This window comes from Podarcis muralis, chromosome 2, assembly GCF_964188315.1.
Source record: "Podarcis muralis chromosome 2, rPodMur119.hap1.1, whole genome shotgun sequence".
Classification (NCBI taxonomy): Eukaryota; Metazoa; Chordata; class Lepidosauria; order Squamata; family Lacertidae; genus Podarcis; species Podarcis muralis.
In genome coordinates this window covers 126,175,994-126,182,081 of record NC_135656.1, presented here as the reverse complement: position 1 = coordinate 126,182,081, position 6,088 = coordinate 126,175,994, and the positions used below count along the sequence as shown (strand labels likewise).

At 47.2% G+C, this 6,088-nt stretch overlaps 2 protein-coding genes across 4 annotated transcripts in view; both read left to right on the top strand.

Annotated features, from left to right (window-relative positions):
- The window catches only part of LOC114592649 (uncharacterized), a 207,434-nt gene that overhangs the window by 124,139 nt on the left and 77,207 nt on the right, over positions 1-6,088 (top strand). The gene's annotated exons all lie outside the window — the stretch shown is intronic.
- LOC144326642 (uncharacterized) overlaps positions 1-6,088 on the top strand; it is a 132,521-nt gene that overhangs the window by 68,433 nt on the left and 58,000 nt on the right. The gene's annotated exons all lie outside the window — the stretch shown is intronic.

Here is a 6,088-nt window from a genome sequence, read left to right as displayed (position 1 = left end):
CGCCGCAACCCCAGAGTCAGCGACGACTGGACCTAATGGTCAGGGGTTCCTTTACCTTTAACTTCACTGCTGCTGAGAGAGCACAGACATGCTGATGGATTCTCTGTATATAGATCATTGAATAAAGTAGTTTTAAAGCTTCAGTTGTCTCTTTTTTCTGCAATGAGACGCCAGAAGACAAGCGTGCTCCTCTCGGGAGGGAGCGGGCGCTTATCACCGGTCTCTCTGGACTGAGGCGAGGCGGGTCAGGCTGAGAGGCAGCAACCGCAGATTCATGATGGCCAAGCCTCAGGATTTGAACCCTGGTCTCTGACACTCTAACCACTACGCCACACAGCTAGGCCAGGCCCCTTATTTGAAAGCTGCAGGTGGTGGTGGTCTCCACCCACCCTCCCCTCCAGAAAAGAATAGAATTTTGTTATTACGGTCACAGACCAGTCCTGGCTCACTTACAATATCAGGAAAATCATAATACACAACGGGAATACATTGAATTGCAATTGGGTATAACAGAGACAACTCAGATATAGCAGGAGTTTAAAATATATATTAAATCTTGATCACTAAAATATAACCTGAAAATGTCATTTAAAACTTTAATCTACTTGGTAGTGCAGCTTGTTCCCTAAGTTTTATCTCCCCTCCAGATATTAGGGGTGGGGGTCTCCCAGAGAGAAAGGGGTCTCTTCCGTAGCCGCTCCAAAACCCCCAAATTCTCCCTTTGGGACTTCCGGGTTGGCGCCAGCGCCGAATGGCGGACTCCCTCCGAGCTCCGGAGGGAGTCTGCTCAGCAGGGGTCGGGTCCCGCCGCGCCGGCGACGCGGGGACCCTCAGAAACCATGGGCGCGGATGCCCATGGACCTGGTGACTCGGCAGGCACCGTTTGCACCCCCCCAACCCGCGAAGGAGCCTTTTTAAAGGCTGTGGAGCGGGGGATGGGGGGTGGCGTGGTGCTATGAGTCTTCCGCTTCCCCTGCCGAGCGAAGCCGCATGCCATTCGACGGAGAGCGCTGACTTCTTCTTTTGAAAATTTGGACTAAAAATAACAACCCGTGAGTAATCTGGAAATCGGTCCTAAAAGGGAAAATGTTTTTTTTTTTTTAATTCGGTACGAGCGGGGGAGGTGCAAAAAGGAAGTCCGTCTCCCCCCTATTGTAGACAATTTAAAGCAAGGATTTGACAACTAAGGTCGAGAGAAGAGCCTGCTCTTTTTTATTGATAAAAGCTATTAATTTCACGATGGGAAATTACAAGTAACTGTGCTGGAGGAGAAGAGTGGATGAGCTAAAATGCAACCCCCCCGGGAACCGGGAGAGATCCGTGAGAGAGCCTGGTGAAGAGATATAGAGATTTTGACAGCTGTCAAAGTAGCTGTCAAAGTTGGAGAATAAAAAGAGAACTTTGTTATGAGGACTTTGCTGGTTAGATTTGTTACAATTTGGATATAAATTGCCGAAAATAAGGAATAACAAATTAGCTTGACTTTTGGGTTTGATTTGGAAGGAAACTAAATTACCATAATCCCCCTTTTGGACATTACAAGAATGACTGTAAGTGGAAAAATACTCATGGAATTGGACTGGACTATTTTATCTTCTGGGAAAGCTGCAAAAACGAAACATTATTTTGTCTACAGAGGTTTCTACACTAAAGGAGACAATAGATTTATCTATTGAAGAATGGAAGGGACTTGACGTAAGTTTTTGTTCCTGAACAAATAACACCTCTGTAGAGGAACCAGAAGTTTTTGAATTAGTATGTTTTTGCAGCGTAACAGGAAAAGAAATTTGAGGAAAGAGAACAAAGGATCCACGACGATTTGGAAGAGAATGAAGGAGGAGCCATATTATTGTAAAAGATCAAGGAAGGCTAAAAGCCTGTCAGGGAGGACACAAAGGAAAACAAGAATTGGACTAAGCTGGAAGTTAGAACATTTGGGACATTCAGACCTAAAAGGATTAAGAAACAGAATTTGAGTTTTACTCTTAAATATAGAGGTCTGGATGGAAGAAAAATGGACTTTCTTGAGATAGAACTTTTTTAAGATGGGGTGTTTGAAGTTAAAGATTATCAAGAAAATCGGCAAAGTGGAGCTGAGAGAGATTTGGACATGGACGTGAGGCCTCCAGGCTGATAGCAGTTAAACTGATGGACATTGGGGATCGATACCGGGAAAGGGGGGAGGGAGATTTGGAATCCAAAGGGTGTAAAATTACATTTTGTATCTTTTTTTTTTACTTCTTTTAATTTTTGTGTGTATTAAAAAGGGGAATTCGTGGAAGGGAATTGGAGCCGTCCTTAGGGGGGGGGATTTAATGTTGAAAGAAGGTATCTTTAAGGGAAAGTGACTATATAAGATGAATTAAATTGAATATTGGATTAAATATAATAAGTTTTAAATTTGGGGTAAAAACTTGTGGAACTAATCTAATGGAAATGGAATACAAGAGGGGGAGGGGTGGGGAAGTCCTGGAAAGATGTTAATGAAAATAAGGTTTTATATGCTTCCCCTCCCCTTTTTTCTTTTTTTTTTCTTTTTTTCTTTTTTATGTTTTGGATTTTTTGGAAACTTCAATAAATATGATTTAAAAACAAACAAACAAATTCTCCCTTTGGACAAGCTTTTCCGTGGACTCTGCTCCCTTTAGTTGCCAAGTGAAAAAGTTCCCTTTCAGCCAGGCTTTGTCTATACCCTTTTAAATGCTACTGCTACTAGTAATTTAATTATTTGCACCCTGTCCCTCTGACTGAGTTGCCCCAGCCACTCTGGGTGGCTTCCAATGCAATATAAAAACAAACTGTGTTTGTGGGACGCATTGGTTTGGTTTGCTCTCGTTTCTATTATGCTTGCTGTATTTTTCACCCTGTGCTCTTTTTCTGCGGTCAGCGGACGAGGGGGGGGTCTGCAAATTTAATTAATAAAAATAGAGGCGAAAGAGCAGAGTGAGGGCTGGGAATAAATATTTTTATTTTTTAAAATTTGCAGACCCCCTGTCTGGCGAAGAGGACTAGAGGCTTGCTTTATTTTTTTACGGAAAGGGCCCTTGTGGCTAGAGCACATCACCAGGAGGTGATGGGACCAGTGGCCATGATCTTCGTTTTTTTGATGTTGAGCTTCAGACCATATTTTGCGCTCTCCTCTTTCACCCTCATTAAAAGGTTCTTTAATTCCTCCTCACTTTCTGCCATCAAGGTTGTGTCATCTGCATATCTGAGGTTGTTGATATTTCTTCCAGCAATCTTAATTCCGGCTATGGATTCCAGTGGCGTAGCGTGGGTTGTCAGCACCCGGGGCAAGGCAAGTAATTTGCGCCCCCTAACCCGTGGATCTGCGCCCCCTAACCCGTGGATTTGCGCCCCCTAACCTATGGATTTGCCCTAACCCCAGATATTGCGCCCGGTGCGGCCGGCCCCCCCTGCACCCCCCACGCTGCGCCACTGATGGATTCATCCAGCCCAGCCTTTCGCATGATGAATTCTGCATGTAAGTTAAATAAGCAGGGAGACAATATACAGCCTTGCCGTACTCCTTTCCCAATTTTGAACCAATCAGTTGTTCCATATCCAGTTCTAACTGTAGCTTCTTGTCCCACATAGAGATTTCTCAGGAGACAGATGAGGTGATCAGGCACTCCCATTTCTTTAAGAACTTGCCATAGTTTGCCGTGGTCGACACAGTCAATTGCTTTTGTGAAGTCAATGAAGCAGAAGTAGATGTCTTTCTGGAACTCTCTAGCTTTCTCCATAATCCAGCGCATGTTTGCAATTTGGTCTCTGGTTCCTCTGCCTCTTCTAAATCCAGCTTGCACTTCTGGGAGTTCTCGGTCCACATACTGCTTGAGCCTTCCTTGTAGAATTTTAAGCATAACCTTGCTAGCGTGTGAAATGAGTGCAATTGTGCGGTAGTTGGAAGTTACCTAGCTTTAAAAATCATATAAAATCAACTCCACTTCAACACTATTTTGCCCTTGGAAAAACAACTCTATTCCCTGCCACCCCCCCAAGCATGAGGACTTGTTTACACACCTCCTACCCCAGGAAGTGCCCAGAGGTGACAATTGCTGAGCTGATTGTTGGACAAGGAGAGCCTAATCCCATCCCCAGACTTGCCAAGGGGCCAGGCATGCAAAGGAAGTTCTATTGTACTTTGGGTGGTGTGACTTCAGAAGTGTTTGTCTATGCTAATCTAGACATGACATGTCTATGCTAATGTTGTACCAAGGACTTGTCTGGACAGGTTTGCCAAGGTTAAACTAGTGTAACCCCTGCCTACCCCTCCCCTTTGGTGACATGTCAGTGATGTAGCAATGGTGCTGTAAGAACTGTATTCTGGGATGTGGTGGGAAAGAGAGCGGTTGCTGAACAGCTTGGTAGGTTTCTGGATGAAACATCGACTCTGGATCCATTCCAGTCTGGCTTCCGCGCTGGTCATGGGACCGAGACGGCTCTGGTCGCCCTAACAGATTATCTCCGCAGGCAGCTGGATCGAGGTGGGTCGGGGCTGCTGATTGTTCTAGGCCTGTCAGCAGCCTTCAACATGGTCGATCACGAACTCCTGGACCACCGTCTCGCCGACGTGGGGATCCAGGGCACAGTCCTTCAATGGCTGCGCTCGTTTCTCTCTGGTCGGGGACAGAGGGTGGCACTTGGTGGGGAATTGTCATCCCGCCACTCCTTGGTGTGTAGAGTGCCTCAGGGTGCGATTCTCTCCCCGATGCTTTTCAACATCTTTATGCGCCCCCTCGCCCAGCTTGTCCGGAGTTTTGGGCTGGGCTGCCATCAGTATGCTGATGACACCCAACTCTATCTGTTGATGGATGGCCATCCTGACTCGGCCCCAGACACACTGACCAGATGTCTGGAAGCTGTGGCTGGATGGTTACGTGGGAGCCGGTTGAAGTTAAATCCTTCGAAGACAGAGGTCCTCTGGCTGGGACGGGACGATATGAGATTGAGGGGGCAACTCCCATCTCTTGCAGGGGTGCAATTAGTGCCAGCATCGTCCATTAAGAGTTTGGGTGTAATCTTCGACACCTCCCTTTCCACGGAGGTGCAGATTGCAGCTATAACAAAGGCGGCATTTTTTCATCTCCGCCAAGCTAAGCAGTTGGCTCCTTACCTCTCTCGCCCTGACCTAGCCACTGTGATCCACGAGACGGTCACCTCCAGACTGGATGATTGTAACTCGCTCTACGTGGGGCTGCCCTTGAGACTGACGCAGAAACTCCAGCGGGTGCAGAATGCTGCAGCGAGACTCCTTACGAGGTCCTCGCTGCGAGATCACATTCACCTGGTGCTATACCAGCTGCACTGGCTCCCGGTGGAGTACAGGATCAGGTTTAAGGTGCTGGTTTTAACCTTTAAAGCCCTATACGGCCTAGGACCCTCGTACCTACGGGACCACCTCTCCTGGTATGTCCCACAGAGGAACTTACGGTCTTCAAATAAAAACATCCTGAAGATCCCAGGCCACAGAGAGGTTAGGCTGGCCTCAACTAGAGCCAGGGCTTTCTCGGCCACGGCTCCAATCTGGTGGAACGCTCTGTCCCAAGAGACTAGGGCCCTGCGGGACCTGACATCTTTCCGCAGGGCCTGCAAGACAGAGCTGTTCCACCAGGCCTTTGGGCACGGCGCAGCCTGACCCCCTCCTCTGGCAATCTGCACAGAATTTTGCTTAATGGTTGCCATCAATTTGATTTTAATTAATTTTTATAATGAAAGTTTTTTAGAATGTTGGATTATTTTGATTGTTGTTAGCCGCCCTGAGCCCAGCTTCGGCTGGGGAGGGCGGGGTATAAATAACATTTATTATTATTATTTATTATTGTCACCCCATCCTCGGGGTTCAAAATTCCTCTTTGAACCTGTTGCACAATCAACTTTGGTCTACAGCTATTTGCTCCGGTTGGGGGCTGGACTCCTTCCAGGGACCTGCGGGCTCTGCCCAACCAGCTGGGGGACTGAGCAGCCTCGCACCTAGATTTTTCTGTAACAGAACCCTAGAGCTGGAAGGGATCCCCAAGGGTAACCCAGTCCAGCCCCCCACAAGGCTGTAATCGCCACTCGGGCATCCATGGCAGGTGGCCGT